At 37.2% G+C, this 21,279-nt stretch overlaps 1 pseudogene; it reads left to right on the forward strand.

Annotated features, from left to right (window-relative positions):
- Window positions 1-1,307: 1,307 nt before the first annotated feature.
- LOC128048227 (taste receptor type 2 member 20-like) lies at window positions 1,308-2,345 on the forward strand (annotated as a pseudogene).
- The last annotated feature ends 18,934 nt before the right edge of the window (window positions 2,346-21,279 follow it).

Genomic DNA, 21,279 nt, shown 5'->3' on the forward strand with positions numbered 1-21,279 from the left:
ATTTATAGAATTCTTGAATATTTTAAATTAAATAATTGATATTTAAACATATATGAATAAATAAATATATATATATATATATATATATATATATATATATATATAAATAGACTCAGGAGAGAAACTTTATCAAAAGCCTAAGCATGAGATGCTGCTGCTGCGTCACATCAGTCGTGTCCGACTCTATGTGACCCCATAGACGGAAGCCCACCAGGCTCCTCCGTCCTTGGGATTCTCCAGGCAAGAACACTGGAGTGGGTTGCCATTTCCTTCTCCAATGCATGAAAGTGAAAAGTGAAAGTGAAGTCACTCAGTCGTGTCCGACTCTTAGCGACCCCATGGACTGTAGCCTATGAGGCTCCTCCGTCCGTGGGATTTCCCAGGCAAGAGTACTGGAGTGGGGTGCCATTGCCTTCTCCAAGCATGAGATATATGATAACTATTAATTATGGGATGAAAAGCCTGAATGAGAAAAAAGATTTTTTAAGGGCAGATGGCCTTTCTGAGACTTATTTTCTATTTTGGAAATTACAGGACAATAATAACTTGTATCCATGAAATACGGATGTGCATGTCTGTGTGTACACTTATGAGCTTGTAAACAATAAACTATACATAAATGCTATTTATCAACAACTAGAGAAGAAGGCAATGGCAACCCACTCCAGTACTCTTGCCTGGAAAATGGGCGGAAGAGCCCCTTCCATGGGATTTCGAAGAGTCAGACACGACTGCGCGACTTCACTTTCACTTTTCAGTTTCATGCATTGGAGAAGGAAATGGCAACCCATTCCAGTGTTCTTGCCTGGAGAATCCCAGGGATGAGGGAGCCTGGTGGGCTGCCGTCTATGCGGTTGCACAGAGTCGGACACGACTGAAGCGATTTAGCAGCAGCAGCAGCCTTTAAAGAATATTTAACTTATAAGATTCCCAAGAAAACTTTGCTATTTTGATAGAAAAAGATTGACTTCTTTCTACATAATTCTGACGTTAAAGAAATTCATAATGGTGAAGATCTTAGTTATGACCAAGCACCATCTAACAAAACAGTCACTGTATATTCTATGTATTGGGTTTTAAAATTTTACTATATGACAAGTAAAGCTGATGAATACAAATTATGGAGATGTGAAATAAGAAACAAATCGCAAAGCAGTGAAAGAGGATATGGTTGTATTTGCATGTTAGCAAATGAGAATTTAACTTTCACTTCAACATGAATATGAATATTTCAGGCTACAGCAAGGTCATCAAGTGTGTAAATAGAAGTTAATTTGAGCTACCAGGGAATAACAGTGATTTTCATCATGTCAACATTGAGCTCTTCCATTAGCATACCTCATGCTTTCCTGCCTGACACTGGTCACAGAATTTAAAAGAAATAAGGACTTTACCTCATATCAAGAAAAATTAGCTCACATAAAGTCTGTGGTCAGGATATTAAAGAAATCTTGACTGGTGATATTGAATTTACCTATTTTCCTACAGATGGTAACTTTACTACATTTTTTCCATCCTAGTAATAGAATTTATTCTAAGAAATTTTGCCAGTGGTTTCATGTCACTGGTGAACTGCATTGACTGGTCAAGAGACAAAAAATCTCTTCAGCAGATGGGATTCTCACTGCTCTGGCAGTCTCCAGAATTGGTCTTCTCTGGGTAACATTAATAAATTGATATGTAAATGTGTTTAATCCCAGCTTTAGACAATTTAAGAGCAAGAATTATTATTATTGCCTGGATAATAAGCAACTATTTTGGCATCTGGCTTGCTGCTATCCTCAGCATATTTTATTTGCCCAAGATAGCCAATTCTCCAATATTATTTTTCTTTACCTAAAATGGAAAATTAAAAATACTCTTCTTGTACACTTTGTCCTGTTTGGCTTTATTAATTCATGGTGTAAACATAAATAAGACTATCCAGGCAAATGACTATGAAGGAAACATCACTCAGAAGACCAAGCAGAGGGACACTTTACACCTTTGAAATATGACTCTGTTCATGCTAGTAAACTTCACACCCTTTGCAATGTCCCTGACGTCTTTTCTGCTGTTAATCTTTTCCCCGTGGAAACATTTCAGGAAGATGCAGCTCAGTGGTAAAGGACCCCAAGATCCCAGCACCAAGGTCCATATAAAAGCCATGCAAACTGTCTTCTATTTTCTATTTGCCATTTACTTCCTGGTTCTAGTTTTCTGTTTGGAGTTCTAATAGGCAGTGGAACAACTTGGTTATCATGGCATGCCAGGCTTTTGGAATCATATGTCTTTCACTTATCCTGACATGGGGAAAACAGATACTAAGACAGTCCTTCCTGTCATTTCTGCAGCAACTGAGTTGATGGCTAAAAGAAAGGAAATAAGTGGGCATGATGTGTCTTCTGGCAAAAAACAAACTATGATCTTTATAAACTTTTTACATGTGTGACTATAATTAATAATGACTTGGTACAAATAAGGAAGACTAAATTCACTACAGGTAGGTAAAACACTTAAGAAATTCAAGTTGTATGAAAAGGATGAAGAAAAACAACATGAAGGAGAAAATCTATAGCCAAGATCTGTGGTTAATAATGTTACACATTTCTGTATTAGGATTCTTAACAGGCTCCTCTGTCCATGGGATTTTCCAGGCAAGAGTACTGGAGTGGGGTGCCATCACCTTCTCCAATTAGTAAATATATACATAGTCAAAAGTGAGGAATCTTTTGACTTCACTAAGCCTTCACTAAGGCTTCATAGAGAAATTTCTACAACTCGAAGGCTTTTTTTCTTTTATTTGATTTAATTTGCTTTTCCAGCCTTACTTTCATTCAGGTTCATTTATTCAGAGATATTAAAAAACAAAGTGTGAAATATGAATATATACACATTTATGTAAGATTTAGTTACTAAGCAGAAATTTTATTTTTTATTTTTTTATTATTTTTCTTTAATAAGCACTGCATATACCTTATAATCTCTTAATACTCTCATATATATTAAGATATTGATAATGAAGGAATGATGCTAAAGCTGAAACTCCAGTACTTTGGCCACCTCATGCGAAGAGTTGACTCATTGGAAAAGACTCTGATGCTGGAAGGGACTGGGGGCAGGAGGAGAAGGGGATGACAGAGGATGAGGTGGCTGGATGGCATCACGGACTCGACAGACGTGAGTCTGAGTGAACTCTGGGAATTGGTGATGGATGGGGAGGCCTGGCGTGCTGCTATTCATGGGGTGGCAAAGAGTCGGACACGACTGAGCGACTGAACTGAACTGAACTGAATGCTTACCTTTAATAAAGTAAATCAGATGCTAACCTCCAGTTTACTGAATAACTTGATTAAACTGGTACACTGAATTTTCAAGGAGAATAAAGAATAGATATCCTGAATTTATCCTAAATAATCATAAAATCATGAAATACTTTTAATAAGGATTAAAAAGTGATGTTAATATGTTCGCCAGCACTATTATGAGTATAATCCATTGACAATAGAATGGATCAATAAAAGTGGTAAATTCATCCAGTTGAATAATATTCAACAACAAAAGTAAACTATAACTACATACCACCATGTGAATAATAATTTCATATAAAATGTATTTTCAAATAAGTGGAACTTGACTTTTCTCATGCACTCCTTAAAAAGAAAACTAAATAAATAATTCCAATTTCCTAAAATCTAGTTGCTGGCACAACTGAACTATAGGCATGCCTTATGTATTTCATAGACTTGGGTTACTGTGATATTGAATGGTTTGCCTTGGAAACGAACAGAGATAATTCTGTCATTTTGAGATTGCATCCAAGTACTGCATTTCAGACTTTTTTGTTGACCATGATGGTTACTCCATTTCTTCTCAGCGATTCCTGCCTGCAGTAGTAGATATAATGGTCATCTGAGTTAAATTCACCCATTCCAGTCCATTTTAGTTCACTGATTCCTAGAATGTCGATGTTCACTCTTGCTACCTCTTGTTTGACCACTTCCAATTTGTCTTGATTCATGGACCTGACATTCCAGGTTCCTATGCCATATTGCTCTTTACAGCATCAGACCTTGCTTCTATCACCAGTCACATCCACAGCTGGGTATTGTTTTTGCTTTGGCTCCATCCCTTCATTCTTTCTGGAGTTATTTCTCCGCTGATCTCCAGTAGCATATTGGGCACCTACTGACCCGGGGAGTTCCTCTTTCAGTATCGTATCATTTTGGCTTTTCATACTGTTCATGGGGTTCTCAAGGCAAGAATACTGAAGTGGTTTGCCATTACTTTCTCCAGTGGACCACATTCTGTCAGCCCTCTCCACCATGACCCGCCCATCTTGGGTGGCCCCACAGGGCATGGCTTAGTTTCATTGAGTTAGACAAGGCTGTGGTCCTAAGTGTGATTAGATTCACTAGTTTTCTGTGAGTATGGTTTCAGTGTGTCTGCCCTCTGATGTCCTCTTGCAACACCTACCGTCTTACTTGGGTTTCTCTTAGCTTGGACATGGGGTATCTCTTCAAGGCTGTTCCAGCAAAGCACAGCCACTGCCCCTTACCTTGGATGAGGGGTATCTCCTCACTGCTGCCCCTCCTGACCTTGAACGTGGAATAGCTCCTCTAGGCCCTCCTGCGCCCGCGCTGCCACCACTCCTTGGATGTGGAGTTGCTTCTCCTGGCCGCTGCACCTGGCTTTGGGCATGGGGTAGCTCCTCCCTGCTTCTGCCCCAGGCCTCGGATTGGGGGTAGCTCCTCTTGGCCACGCTATGTGCGCCGTCGCAGCTGCCCACAATATCCAAGTCTATGCCCCAACTGGTAACGCTGAAGAAGCTGAACGGTTCTATGAAGACCTACAAGACCTTTTAGAACTAACACCCAAAAAAGATGTCCTTTTCATTATAGGGGACTGGAATGCAAAAGTAGGAAGTCAAGAAACACCTGGAGTAACAGGCAAATTTGGCCATGGAATGCGGAATGAAGTAGGGCAAAGACTAATAGAGTTTTGCCAAGAGAACATGCTGGTCATAACAAACACCCTCTTCCAACAACACAAGAGATGACTCTACACGTGGACATCACCAGATGGTCAACACCAAAATCAGATTGATTATATTCTTTGCAGCCAAAGATGGAGAAGCTCTATATAGTCAACAAAAACAAGACCAGGAGCTGACTGTGGCTCACATCATGAACTCTTTATTGCCAAATTCAGACTTAAATTGAATTTGTCAAGAGGCAGGTCAGTACCATCTCACATGCTACTAAAGTAATGCTCAAAATTCTCCAAGCCAGGCTTCAGCAATACATGAACCGTGAACTTCCAGATGTTCAAGCTGGTTTTAGAAAAGACAGAGGAACCAGAGATCAAATTGCCAACATCTGCTGGATCATGGAAAGAGCAAGAGAGTTCCAGAAAATCATCTATTTCTGCTTTATTGACTATGCCAAAGCCTTTGACTGTGTGGATCACAATCAACTGTGGAAAATTCTTCAAGAGATGGGAATACCAGACCACCTAACCTGCCTCCTGAGAAACCTATATGCGGGCCAGGAAGCAACAGTTAGAACTGGACATGGTACAACAGACTGGTTCCAAATAGGAAAAGGAGTACGTCAAGGCTGTATATTGTCACTCTGCTTATTTAACTTATGGAGAGTACATGATGAGAAATGCTGGGCTGGAAGAAACACAAGCTGGAATCAAGATTGCCAGGAGAAATATCAAAGACTCAGATATGCAGATTACACCACCCTCATGGCAGAAAGTGAAGAGGAACTCAAAAGCCTCTTGATGAAAGTGAAAGAGGAGAGTGAAAAAGTTGGCTTAAAGCTCAACATTCAGAAAACGAAGATCATGGCATCTGGTCCCATCACTTCATGGGAAATAGATGGGGAAATAGTGGAAACAGTGTCAGACTTTATTTTTTTGGGCTCCCAAATCACTGCAGATGGTGATTGCAGCCATGAAATTCAAAGACGTTTAGTCTTTGTAAAAAAAGTTATGACCAACCTAGATAAGATATTGAAAAGCAGAGACATTACTTTGCCAACAAAGGTCCGGCTAGTCAAGGCATGGTTTTTCCAGTGGTCATGTGTGGATGTTAGAGTTGGACTCTGAAGAAAGCTGAGCACCAAAGAATTGATGCTTTTGAACTGTGGTGTTGGAGAAGACTCTTGAGAGTCCCCTGGACTGGAAGGAGATCCAACCAGTCCATTCTGAAGATCAGCCCTTGGATTTTTTTGGAAGGAATGATGCTGAAGCTGAAACTCCAGTACTTTGGCCACCTCATGTGAAGAGCTGAATCATTGGAAAAGACTCTGATGCTGGGAGGGATTGAGGCCAGGAGAAGAAGGGGACAACAGAAGATGAGATGGCTGGATGACATCACTGATTCGATGGACGTGAGTCTGAGTGAACTCCGGGAGTTAGTGATGGACAGGGAGGCCTGGCGTGGTGCGATTCATGGGTTTGCAAAGAATCGGACACCACTGACCGACTCAACTGACTGGACTGAACTGACGTGGATTAGTGATCAGTGATCTTTGGTGTTACTAGCTAAAGGCTCAGATGATGGTGAGTTTTTTTTGCAATAAAATATTTTTAAGTTATGGTATGCACATTTTTTGGACATAATACTACTGCACACTTAACAGATTTTAGTATAAACATAACAATTCTATGTACTGAAAAACCAAAAAATTATGTGACTTCCTTGTGATATTTGCTTTATTGTGGTGGTCTGGAGCTGAACCTGCAATATCTCCAAGATATGTCTGTATAATATCTAGAAATCATATGTAAGTAATTAAGCAACAAAGAAAGCTATAGAAATTACTTCCACACAGGATGATGATTTCTGTTTGGGAGTAAAACAGGTGGTGTGATCAGGAAGAGGCATAAGATGAGTTTCATTTTTTTAAATCCTGGATGGTGTTAAACATCAGTATCTAATGTAGGATAATTTGTTTAACTACATATCCTCTACCTCTTTATCATATCCCATTTTAAAGAGTTATTATTATCTAGTTTATTCTAGAAAAGCATACTATCTTATGTTTTACTTTTAAGAGGGTGGGATGATTTGGGAGAATGGCATTGAAACATGTATACTATCAGGTAAGAAACGAATTGCCAGTCTATGTTCTATACAGGATACAGGATGCTTGGGGCTGGTGCACGGGGATGATCCAGAGAGATGATATGGGATGGGAGGTGGGAGGGGGGTTCAGGATTGGGGACTCATGTTAACCCGTGGCTGATTCATGTCAATGTACGGCAAAACCAATACAGTATTGTAAAGCAAAATAAAGTAAAAATAAAAATTATAAAAAGATTGAAGGTGGGAGAAGAGGACAACAGAGGATGAGATGGTTGGATGGCATCACCGACATGATGGACATGAGTTTGAGTAGGCTCCAGGAGTTAGTGATGGACAGGGAAGCCTGGTGTGCTGCAGTCCATGGGGTCGTAAAGAGTCGGACATGACTGAGCAACTGAACTGGACTGAATATTAAAAATGCCACCATCCATTGTTACTGTTTTTAAAAGTTATCTTAAAAAAATTTTTTTAAGAAAGGAGAATCTTATATACTTACCCGTATAGTTACCATATATAATGCTATTCAATCTTTGTACTGATTCTTATTTCCATTAGGTATTATTTTCATTCTGCCTGGAAGAGGTCCTTATAGCATGGGTCTGCTGTTTGTGTGCTCTTTTTTTTTTTTTTTTAATCTGAAGAAGTCTATATTTCTCCTTCAGTTCTGAAAAATATTTGTCTGGGTATTCTAGGTTGAGAGATTTTTTTTGTATTTAAATATTTTAAAGATGTTGCTACAGCAAATTCTTGGTTATACTATTTCTGATGGGAAATCTATCCTTATTTGTTCCTCTGAATATAACATCTTTTTATCTGGCTATTGTTAATATTTTTCCTTTAAAACTACTTTTGATAAATTTGATTATGATGTGTCTTGGTGTATTTTTGTTTTGTTTCTTGCTCTTGGGGTGTATTGAGATTCTTAGGTCTATGGGTTTATAGTTCTCATCATATTTATAAAAATTTTGGTCATTATTTCTTCTCCCCACCCCCACATTTTAGGCCACTTTAGCTACACATCCATAAGGCACCTTAAACTTCTCCAAAGATCAATGATGCCTCTTTTTTTTTTCAAAATTCTATTACTTCTTGTGCTTCATTTTGGATAGTTTCTATTGCTATGTCTTCATGTTCACTGATCTTTTTCCTATAGTGTCAAATCTATTAATCACATTAGTGCCTTTTGCATCTCAGATGTTGCAGTTTTAATCTCTAAAAACTCAATTTGAGTTTTTTTTTAATACCCTCTTTGTATCTTAAGTTTTTGGACACCTGGAATATAGTTATAATAACTGTTTCAATATAATATCCTCCTCTGCTAACTCTAATATCTTTAACAGTATCAAGTTGCCCTTTGTTAGATTTTTCTTATTTTGGTTCATATTTTGCTGCTTTTTTGCAGACCTGATAATTGATGACTTGATATCAGAAATTATGAATTTTACCCTGTTGAGTAAAATGCTTGACATTTTTATATTCTTATAGTTATTCATAAGCTTTGTTCTGAGATGCAGTTAAATTACTGGGAATTAGTCCTTTCGGGTTATGCTTTTAAGATTTGTTAGACAGGATCAAGAACAGTGTTAAAAGGAGCTAATTTTTTTTCCATCATTGAGGAAACACTTTTCTAGTCATTCAATCTGATGCCCTGTGAAATGTGTTTTTTTCCAGAGTCTTATTTCATTTTGTCTGCTATAACAAAAATACCCAAAGACTGAGTGGTTTATAAACAACAGAAATATATTTCTCATAGTCCTAGAGGCTGGAAGTCCAAGCTCAAGGAGCTGGCAGTTTTGCTGTCTGATGAGATCCCACTTCTTGGTTCACAGATGTCCATCTCCTGCATCCTTATGTGGAAGAAGGGGCAAAGGATCCCTCTGAAGTGGCTTTTCTTAATTGATGTACATTTGATTTACAACATTATTAGTTTCAGCTGTGCAATATAGAGATACAAAATTTTTATAGATTATACTCTATTTAACATTATAAAATATTTGCTATATTCCCTGTGCTGTACAATATATCCTTGAAACTTATTTATTTTTTACATAGTAGCTCATACCTCTTTATCTCCTACTCTGATCTTACTTCCCCCTTCCCCTTCCCCACTGGTAACCACTAGTTTGTTCTCTATTTCCTTGAGTCTATTTCTTTTATGTTATATTCACTAGTTTGTGGTGTTTTTTTAGATTTCACCTATGAGTGATATCATACAGTATTTGTCTTTATCTGACTTCTTTCACTAAGCCTAATACCCTCCATGTCCATTCACATTGTTTCAGGTGACAAAATTTCATTCTTTATTATGACTGAGTAGCTTTCCAATTTATAAGGCTCCTACTTCCACTTATGAAGACTCCACAGTCATAGACTAATCACCCAATGGCCCCACCTCAAATACCACCACATTGGGAGTTAGGAGTTAACAGATAAACTTGAAGAGGATACAACTATCAGTCTGTAGCATGTAATCTTACCAGTAGGGACAGGTACTCTTCTTACCCTTTGTGTGCAGGGCACTGTTTTCTCATTCACTTATATGTCCTTGCTGACGATTATTAGTGAGTGCTATGAGTGGTGAAGAGACACAAAGTGAGGACGATTTATGCTCTGTAGATGATTTTCTTCTCTTTTCATTATTGCACATACCTGGCTTTAGCTGAGAGAATGTTGTGGGATAAAAATAGTTCTGTCACTTCTCAAAAGCCCTGTAAATGGTTTTAAGTATTAAATAATACAAAGATTAATCATGTTTTAAAGTATTTTTCTATCTAATATGATTTTTAACATCAAGAAAAGCATCATAAGTATTAATGAGGGATTAAAATCTGAGCTATTAAAGAAAAAAGTAAGAAGTTTTAAATCCAAACGAAGCTCTCTGCATTGCATTTTTAAAAATTAATTTATTTTAATTGGAGGCTAATTACTTTACAAATTGCGGTGGTTTTTTGCCACACATTGATGTGAGTCTGCCATGGGTGTACACGTGTCCTCCATCCTGAACCCGCCTCCCACCTCCACCTCCCTCCCATCCCATCCCTCAGGGTTGTCCCAGTGCACTGGCTTCGAGTGCCCTGTTTCATGCGTTGAACTTGGACTGGTCATCTATTTCACATATGGTAATATACATTCTTTAAAGTTATTGGTCATAACTCAAATTGGTGAACAAGTTGGGTGGAGATTAAACAAAGCAAGCAGTGCAAAATAAACAGAATATGCATTTATTTGTATGTTAACAAATGAGAGTTCAGTTTTTCTTTCACCATCAAGTATGAGAAATTTCAGTTTGTGTTGAGAACACAGTACCTGGCTCAGAGTGTAGCTATCTGTCTGGGAGAAAACAATTCTTACAAAGAGAGTTATGTGCCCATTCACTAATACCTCTTAGGTACTTTCTGATTTGGTCTTTAGCCTACAGTTTTTTAAAGGAAGACACTAACTGCATATCTCATAAATAAGGGTATACATATACCATTTAAACATAATAAATCAAGAAATGGTCAGTATTGCAATTAGAGATTGAAAATCTCTTTTTGCAGACATGGCAGATTCCTTGGAAAACATCTTTATCATTTTAATAAATTCAGCATTCATAATTGGTATTCTGGGGAATGGATTCATAGCACTGGTGAACGGCATTGACTGGATCAAGATGCAAAAGGTCTTAGCTGATCGAATCCTCACTGCTTTGGCAATTTCCAGAATTGGTCTGATTTTGGTAATGATGGTGAGTTGGTTTACAAAGGAGTCTTATCCATTTTCTTCTTTAGACATAAAGGGAAATAAAGTCATACTTTTTAGTATTGCTGGGCTCTTGGCCAATTATTGCAGTGTCTGGCTTGCCACAGGCCTCAGCCTCTTTTATTTCCTCAAGATAGCCAATTTTTCAAATGCTGTTTTTCTTCACCTAAAGTTTAAAATTGGAATGGTATTTATGGTAATGTTTCTGGGGACATTAGTATTGCTGCCTTTAAGTCTTACTCTGGTGAGCATCTATATTAATATCAAGATACATCCGTATGAAAGAAATGTGACTTTGAATTCTAAAAGAAGTGACACTGAAACCTTTTCCAAATTGATTATATTCACCATGGGATCTTTCTTACCCTTTATTATATCCCTGAGTTGTTTTCTCCTGTTAATTTTCTCCCTACTGAAACATGTCTAGAAGATGAGGAGCCATGCAACAGGGTTCAGAGATCCCAGCAGCAAAGCCCACGTCAGAGCCATGATGATGGTGGTGTCTTTTCTCACACTATTTGCCACTCACTTCCTATCTCATCTCATGACAACTTTTCATCACAATGTGATGCAGAGTGAACTGGACTTTATGCTTGCTGAAGCTCTTGGAACTATTTATCCTTCAGTCCGCTCATTTGTCTTGATTCTGGGAATTGACGAGCTAAGAAAAGCTTCACTTTTGGTGCTGTGGCAGTTGAGGTGTGGCTGAAAGCTAAGAAATCTTCAGATTCATAGACCATTCTGGAGAGCATAACATATATTCTAAGAGGAAAAAGTTGAAGAATATTTTTTTTACCATTCTTCAAAGTTCTTCTGTAATGCATGATAGTGAATATTTTTGAATGTTTATCTGCAATAGACTCTTTTCCATGCTTATTAAATGTTAGTTACATGTATATATACATGTATTTAACATATACAAGTGAAAAGTTAAATGGACTATTTATAAGAACTTTTGTCAGCAACAGGTGGTATAAATAGTATTTCAGTTTTTACTTCTTTGGAAATTTTCCATTAAAATGTCAAAAATATACATGATAAACATATATTTACTAAAATGTGAAAGTTATACTTTTCATGCATATTGGTTTTTCAATTACAAGAATTAATTTACAAATATTTGTTAGATTTTGGAGCAACTTGTATTTCACTTACTTGTTCACTTTAGTACCTTTTCATTGAATGGTTCATGAAATGTATATTTATAAATTATCAGGAAGCTGCAAATTTTCTTAGGAATTAATTGATTTCTATGTCCTACTGTAATCTTTAAATACATACACAATTTAGACTAGGCTGCATAAATTTCCAATGTTTTCACTTATATTTGTCAATGAGCTTGAAATCTTAATTCCTTGTTTTGTTTTCTAAATGTATATTTTACCTGATCATGAACTTCTGGGTTACTGGCGAGTGGAAAACAGGACATTAAGATGTGACTTTTCTAGGACTGATTTAATTGTGTGAAGATTAGACTTAGTGTAATATGTCAAATTTTACTTGCAATCAAACTAGTCCATCCTAAAGGAAACCAACCCTGAATATTCACTGGAAGGACTGATGATGAACCTGAAGCTCCAATACTTTGGCCATCTGATGAGAAGAGCTGAGCCACTGGAAAAGACTTGCTGCTGGGAAAGACTGAAGGAAGGAAGAGAGTGGGGTGACAGAGGATGAGATGGTTGGATGGCATCACCAACCCAATGGACACGAGTTTGAGCAAACTCTGGCAGATGGTGATGGACAGGGACGTCTGGCATGCTGCAGTTCATCGGGTCACAAAGCGTTGGTCACAACTTATCAAATGAACAACAACTTAAAATCAAGTTCAAAAGAGAGATAAAGAATAAACTTTGTCAGGGAGTAATGTTAACTTATGAATATAATGAGATGCTATCTATTAGTCTCTGTGTCTATAGTAAAATATGTGATCCATAAGACCAACAAACTTGGTAGTCTTGTTCATTAGTGAACCTGAGGACCTAAAAGAGATCTTGGTATACAAAGTAGTTCAATAAATATTTGATCAGTTAGTAAGTGAATGAATAACTGAATGAATTATGCATACTAGAATTGGGAGAATGAGCTTAGCCTTATTCACCAAAACTAAAGACTGCACATTGCAGAGATTTCTCAGACTCAGTTTATAAACTTGAACTTCATGAGTTCAAGCATTTCTAGGACTTGCAGCAGCAGACTGTTGTGATGCGGATAATATATCACCAGGGGAGCACATCAGAGGAAAGAAGGTGGTTTTATAATCTAAAAGGAAATAAATCAGAACTGTGAAAAAAATCAAGTGGTTGCCATCAATACATCTTTTGATTCCTTTATGAATGGTTGCTTTCTTATGATATTTGCTGGCTGCTTATTGTGTAATCACAAAGATTTTAAAAATTGCATTAGTAACCAGTTATGGTATTAACTTGTTACAATGTATTTTCTTTCTTTTTGTCTTTAGTTGATTCTCTGTCCTTTCATGGATAGTAAAAGACATCTGTATGTAGTGACAATTTTATTCTTTCAATTTGAATGTGTATTCTCTCTTTTACATACTGCTTTGTCTAATGATAAATAAGACTATCCACTATGTTGATAAGCATCCTCATTTTGTTCCTTTTTTATTAGAAGGCAACAGACAACATTGATGTTCTTTGAGATGAGCATAATTTCCCCCACTTCTTATTTATTAAAAGAAGTAATGAACATCCATTAATATTTTTGGAATAAAGCCTGCTTGATCATCATCTAACTAGTAATTTGTTTGTACCCACTTGAATTAAGTAAGCACTTGCATTTGTTTGACAATGTTTTATATCTTTGAGTGAGATCTATTAGTTATTATCTTTATTAGAGTATTCATATAGGGATTGTTTCTTTTTATTTAAAAACTTTGGCTATTTCTCTTCAATATTTTGTATATGTTGTCACATTAAAGAACTATTATTCGAGGAAATCTTCTATGAAGCCATGTATATACAGCAATTTTGAGGAAGAGTCAATTCTCTGTTGAATTTCATATTTTACTTAGATTTTTAAGTACTTTAACATATGTTTAAGATACTTTAATGCCATTTTCTACATCATAACTTACTTTGTACTTTTTATCTATAGAAACTGCCCATCTTCCTCTTTATTTTTTCAGTATGTAGGAAAAAAGTCTCCTTTTTAAAAACACTTTTCTTGAGCTTTACTTAATTACTCCTAAGATTGTATTCCTTCTGTAATCTAGGTTTTGACAGACTTTTAATTTTATGGTATCTTCAAGAAGTTACTACTGTCAGTCTCAAATTTATGAGTAATTTTCTTTCATCTTTTATTGCTTTTATTTATTTTAATTAACTCTTATTTCTGCTCTCTCAAGTTTATTTTATTCCCCCTTTTCTAATTGTTTTAGTTTATTTCTTAATTTATTTTCAGTATTCGTTCTTGGTTTGTAAAATCATCCAGTATTAGTTAATGTTTCTTCATCTGTCTGACTCTCTGCCACTCCATGGACTGTAGCCTGCCAGGCTCCTTTGTCCGTGGAATTCTCCAGGAAAGAATAATGGAGGGGGTTGCCATGCCCTTTTTCAGGTATCTTCCCGACTCAGGGACTGAATCTGGGTCTCTTGCATTGTAGGCAGATTCTTTACCGGCTGAGCCGCTAAAATCATCCACCATCCTCTATTATTTCCACATGTTTGTTTGCGCTATTTTATTTTCAAAATTGTCAGTGAACTTCAGTTTTATTTTTGACTAGCTGCTTCAGTTCAGTTCAGTTGCTCAGTCGTGTCCAACTCTTTGCGACCCCATGGACTGCAGCACGCCAGGCTTCCCTGTCCATCACCAACTCCCAGAGTTTACTCAAACTCATGTCCTTTGAGTCGACGATGCCATCCAGTGATCTCATCCTCCGTCGTCCCCTTCTCCGCCTGTCCCCAATCCCTCCCAGCATCAGAGTCTTTTCCAATGAGTCAATTCTTCGCATGAGGTGGCCAAAGTACTGGAGTTTCAGCTTTAGCATCATTCCTTCCAAAGAAATCCCAGGGTTGATATCCTTCGGAATGGACTGGTTGGATCTCCTTGCAGTCCAAGGGACTCTCAAGAGTCTTCTCCAACACCACAGTTCAAAAGCATCAACTCTTTGGTGTTCAGCTTTCTTTATAGTCCGACTCTCACATCCATACACGACTACTGGAAAACCATAGCGTTTGCTGGATGGACCTTTGCTGTTGATCAGGTGTTTACATTATGTAAATATTTCAAAAATATAAATGATGTGATTTGTATTAGATTTCTATTTTAAAATATTTTATAGGGTTATAAGAATGTGATTTACAAAAGTTCACTTCTTACTTTATTTAAATCAATTCCATAAGAAAATAATATGCTTTTTGCTTCAAGTTTCAAAATTTGACATACACAAATAGTGTTAAATATATTTATTATATTATTCAAGACATTGGTTCCCTTTTCTGTCTCTTTCATGTTAAAGAAAAATGTCCTTTAACTTTCTGCTACTGTTCAAGGTGAATGTATCATATTGTTATATGATATATAAATGAATATATCAATGATATATATGATATATAAATCATGCATAAATGAATATATCATACTGTTATGATATATTCATTAAGTGCTATAATTTCCAATAGCTTTTTAAACAAATTTTCAAATTTATGTTATTTGAAATATAATTTTCCTACAGGGACAAGCTTCAAATATTGGAAGAATTGTAGAATATTTTAAAATATAAAGAAAGGTAAAGTACATCTGGATACCATAGAATTAGTCTTGATTGGAAGAGAATAGAAAAATTGAACTTTCTTTTGCTTTTTGAAAAAAGAAAAAAATTTGTATTTGACAGGTATAGTTTGAGTTAATAGGAAAAGAAAGTATAATTTTAAAAGTTAAAGATGATATGAAGGGTTTAAAATGGCTGCAATCTCTGACATTACTACTGTTGAGAAGGGGGTCTCCATCCCCTCTCTTTGAATTTGGGCAGATTCTGTAACTGCTTTGATCAGTAGAATATGGCATAAGTGGTGCCCTTCCCAGCATCTAGGTCCAGCTTTATCATACTGATATTCTCCTCTCCCTGTCTTTGAAACAACCATTTGTAGAACCCAGCCACCAAACTGTGAGAAGCCAAGCTACGGGGACAGGCCATTGCAGGCACCTCAGTGGACAGTTGCTGCTGAGCTCCTTGCTGACAACCTTCATCAACTCTCAGCCATTGGATTGACCATGTCATATGTCCCTCCAATTTGGGCCTTCAAATGACTGGTCCCAGTCATCATCGGATGGCAACTAAATGAAAGGTCAGAATTAAGAACTATCTTGTCATGGCCAGGGAATCAACAGAACCATGAAAAAAATAAGCTTCCATTTTAATCCCCATTTTGGGGGTGGTTGATGATTCAGAAATTGATACTGAGAGCAGATATGCTGCTGCTGCTGCTAAGTCGCTTCAGTCCTGTCCAACTCTGTGCGACCCCATAGATGGCAGCCCACCAGGCTCCCCTGAGAGTAGATATAGGAGGGAATAAAAAGAATTCTATCAGTCTAATCCAAAAGCAAGAAAAGAGAATGAATAAATAAAATTGATAACCAGCAAAAATCTCAAGAGATGCTCTTGAGGGTACATTGGAGTGCAAGGAGATCAAACCAGTCCATCCTGAAGGAAATCAGTCCTGAATATTCATTGGAAGGATTGATGCTGAAGCTGAAGCTCCAATACTTTGGCTACCTGATATGAAGAACTGATTCATTGGAAAAGACCCTGATGCTGGGAAAGATTGAAGGCAGGAGGAGAAGGGGAAAATAGAGGATGAGACGATTGGATATCATCACTGACTTGATGGACATGAGTTTGAACAAGCTCCAGGTGTTGGTGATGGACAGGGAAGCCTGATGTGCTGTAGTCCATGGGGTCACAAAGAGTTGTACACAACTGAGTGACTGCACTGAACTGAGAAAAATCTGATAAAATGGTAAAAAAAAAAAGAGTCCAGTGTTATTAGAAATGACATGAATTTAAACAGATTTATTTTATTTCCAGTCAAAAGATAGAATTTCAAAAAAAAAAAAAACAACACAGCTATATTCTTCTTACAAGAGTATACCTAAAGCAGAAAACCATAATGATTGGAAATAAATGGATAAAAATGTACCATGTATTAATAACCATAGTGACTACTGCTTGTCTCCTATTATCTATTATCCTTCCCTTTTGTAGGGATAGAATCTCACTATTCTTTCTGACATAGTTGTGCTACAAATGCTTATCTGTGTGCATTTTAGTTATAGAAGAAATAGAGATTCTTCTATATGGTTAAGTTACTAGCATTAAATATCTTGTTTATTTGTTTATATTGGTCATATCTAGTCAAATTACAACTAATATATTACAGAAAGGGATGTATAAGACAAAGGACATTTATGGAAAACAGCACCAGTGGGTAAAGAAGTAGTATTCCTGAATAATAATCTATGGAAAAGATGTGATAGTCATAAATTTAAACAGACCTAACAATGCACTGGGGCTTCCCTGGTGGTTCAGTGGTAAAGATTCTACCTGCCAATGCAGGAGATACAGGTTTAATCTCTTGGTCGGGAAGATCCCCTAGAGAAGGAAATGGAAACCCATTCCAGTATTCTTGCCTGGGAAATAGCACGGATAGAGCATCTTGGTGGGCTACAGTCCATTGCTTCACAAGAGTTGGACACCTTAGTTACTAAGCAACAACAGCAACAGTGAACAGTGCATTAGGTAAAACAAATAGAGCAAAACGAAAAGGAGCTTCTCATTCATCACAAAGAGAAGCTGATGAGTACACAAACAGAGTTTAACACACATTCCATAAGATAATACAACAAGCAAATTAATGACTGAAAATTTTGAAGAATACAATTACCAAAATTGATCAAATGATTTTATGTGGAATATGTACTTGACAGAAATCTTTACACAATCATTTCAAATATGCATAAAACATTTACACACAGACCATGTGTAATGCTCCAACAGTCAAAGTCTCAGCAGATTCTATAGGAGAGATCTTACATAAATTATAATGCAATAAAATGCTAAATAAATTTAAAAATAAATTCAGAAATTAAACTTTCTCTTTTAAGTTTCTAAGTAAGAGATAAACATTTAGAACTCAACAAAACAAAAAATCCTCTGTATAATCAAACTCGAGATATGCTAAAGCTAAAAATTCACATCCAGTATTTCATGTATCAGAAAAAAGATATTTGCCAAAATAATGAGTCATGGAGTCAACTCAAGAACTGAAAAAAATGATAAATAAAATTGTAAAGAAATTTGATGTTGTTCAGTTGCTAAGTTGTGTCTGACTCTGTGACCCCATGGACTGCAGCATGCCAGGCTCCCCTGTCTTCCACTGTCTCCTATTTTGATCAGATTCATGTCCACTAAGTCAGTGATGCTACCTAGCCATCTCATCCTCTGTTGCCCACTTCTCCTTTTGCCTTCAATCTTTCCCAGCCTCAGGGTCTTTTCCTCCAATAAGTTGGCTCTTTGCATCAGGTGACCAAAGTATTGGAGCTTCAGCTTCAGCATCAGTCCTTCCAATGAATATTCAGGATTGATTTCCTTTAGGATTGAGTGGTTTGATCTCCTTGCAGTTCAAGGGACTCTCAAGACTCTTCACTAGCATCACAATTCAAAAGCATCAATTCTTTAGCACCCAGTCTTCTTTATGATCCAAATCTCACATCTGTACATGACTACTGGAAAACCATAGCTTTGATTATACAGCCCTTTGTTGGCAAAGTGATGTCTCTGCTTTTTATTATGCTGTCTAGATTTGTCATAGGTTTTCTTCCAAGGAGCAAGCACCTTTTAATTTCATGGCTGCAGTCACCACCAGCAGTGATTTTGGAGCACAAATAAATAGTCTCATTGTTTCCATTGTTTCCCCTTCTATTTGCCATGACGTGATTGGACAGGATGCCATGATCTTTGCTTTTGAATGTTGAATTTTAAGCCAGCTTGTTCACTCTCCTCTTTCACCTTCATCAAGAGGCTCTTTAGTTCCTCTTCGGTTTTTGCCATAAGGGTGGTGTCATCTGCATAACTGAGGTTAGTATTATATCTCCTGGCAATCTTCATTCCAACTTGCGCTTCATCCAGCCCAGCATTTTGCATGATGTACTCTGCATAGAAGTTAAATAAGCAGAGTAACACTATACAGCCTTAACGTATTCCTTTCCCAATTCTGAACCAATCTGTTGTTCCATGTCCAGTTGTAACTGTTCGCTTCTTCACCTGCATACAGGTTTCTCAGGAGGCAAGTGGTCTGATATTCCCATCTATTTAAGAATTTTTCCAATTTGTTGTGATTCACACAATCAGAGGCTTTAGTGTAGTCGACGAAGCAGAAGTTTTTCTGGAATTATCTTGCTTTTTCTATGATTCAACAGATGTTGACAATTTGATTTCTGGTTCTTCTACCTTTTCTAAAGCCAGCTTGTACATCTGGAATTTCTCCATTCATGTACTGTTGAAGTAGACCTTGGAGGAATTTGAGTATTACCTTGCTAACATGTGAAATGTGTGCCGTCATGTGGTAGTTGAACATTCTTTGGCATTGCCCTTATTTGGGATTGGAATGAAAACTGACCTTTTCCAGTATTTCTTTAATATTTAAAATTTGATTTTTACAGTAATATTTATAACTAACAAAATGTCACGTGTGATTTTGAATCCAAACTCCTCATTGCTAGTTTACCTCTTTCACTAAGCACTTCAAGAATGAACAAATAACGATGCTGGTAATAATAGGGATGCCAAATTGCCATCTCTAAATTCAGAAATCTATCAATTCTGTTATTCAATCCGCTATTTGTCTCCAACCGAGTTCAGGATCATAAAGTGTTAATAAGGTCATTTGAGGGTGAAAACAGTGAAAGGAAATCTGGGCCCATATTTGCGCCTGAGAACACTGCACTTAATTTTTTGGATACTCTTGAATATGGAAAAATATAACCCATGATTCATCAAAGAAAATAGAAGATGTACTTGCTAGAATTAAATTGCTAGCTGAGTCATTTGAAAAATGAGTGTTATGCTTTCATAAACACGGATGTGGCCCTACCCCACAGTAGAACGGATTTTTCCTTTTTATGGATCAAATGAAATTGCAACAGAGAACTAAAAAAACAATAAATATTGACTATCAATCCCTTAACTCATGAGACACCACTGAAAAATCTGGGGTTTTCTCTCTCTAGTGAAAGTGAAAGTGAAGTTGCTCAGTCGTGTCTGACGTTTTATGACCCCGTGGACTGTAGCCCACCAGGCTCCTCCATCCATGGGGTTCTCCAGGCAAGAATATTGGAGTGAGTTGCCATTTCCTTCTCCAGGGGATCTTCTCGACCCAGGGATCAAACCCAGGTGTTCTGCATTGCAGGAAGACGCTTTAACCTCTGAGCCACCATGGAAGCCTCTCTTTAAAGGAAGGCATTTTCATGGTGGTATTAACTGTGGAATTCATGATGCTTTCACTAGAGGAAGAACAGTGAGCTAATTCAATAACTAGGTTGCTTGGATTACTGACTGATTCCCGTACATAACTGTTAGGTTTGTCACCTGCCTCAGCTTTCTTTTTTCTCAGTGATATCTCCTTCCTTCCACTAAACTCTCCTTTAGCTAATGTAAGGATTTGTATGTTTTTTCAGTTCAGTGACTCAGTCATGCCCGACTCTTTGAGACCCCATGGATTGCAGCATGCCAGGCTTCCCTATCCATCACCAACTTCCAGAGCTTGCTCAAACTCATACCCATTGACTTGGTGATGCCATCCAACCATCCCTTCCTCTGACATCCCATTCTCCTCCTGCCTTCAATCTTTCCTATCATCAGGGTCTTTTTCTAATGAGTTAGTTCTTCACATCAGGTGGCCAAAGTATTGAAGCTTCAGCTTCAGCATCAGTCCTTTCAATGAATGTTCAGGGTTGGTTTCCTTCAGGATTGACTCCTTGGATCTCCTTGTAATCCAAGGGATTCTCAGGAGTCTTCTCCAACACCACAATTCAAAAGCATCAATTCTTCAGCACTCAGCTTTCTTTATGGTCCAACTTTTGCATTCATACATGATTACTGGAAACACCATAGCTTTGACTAGACAGACCTTTGTCAGCAAAGTAATGTCTGCTTTTTAATATGTTGTCTAGGTTGGTCACAGCTTTTATTCCAAGGAGCAAGTGTCTTTTAATTTCATGGCTGCAGTCACCATCTGCAGTGATTTCAGAGGCCAAGAAAATAAAGTCTCTCACTGTTTTCATTGTTTACCCATCTGTTTGCCATGAAGTGATGCAAACAGTTGCCATGATTTTAGTTTTTGAACGTTGAGTTTTAAGCCAACTTTTTCACTCTCTTCTCTCACTTTCATCAAGAAGCTCTTCAGTTCCTCTTCAGTTTCTGCCATAAGGGTGGTGTCATCTGC

This window comes from Budorcas taxicolor, chromosome 5, assembly GCF_023091745.1.
Source record: "Budorcas taxicolor isolate Tak-1 chromosome 5, Takin1.1, whole genome shotgun sequence".
Taxonomy (NCBI): domain Eukaryota; kingdom Metazoa; phylum Chordata; class Mammalia; order Artiodactyla; family Bovidae; genus Budorcas; species Budorcas taxicolor.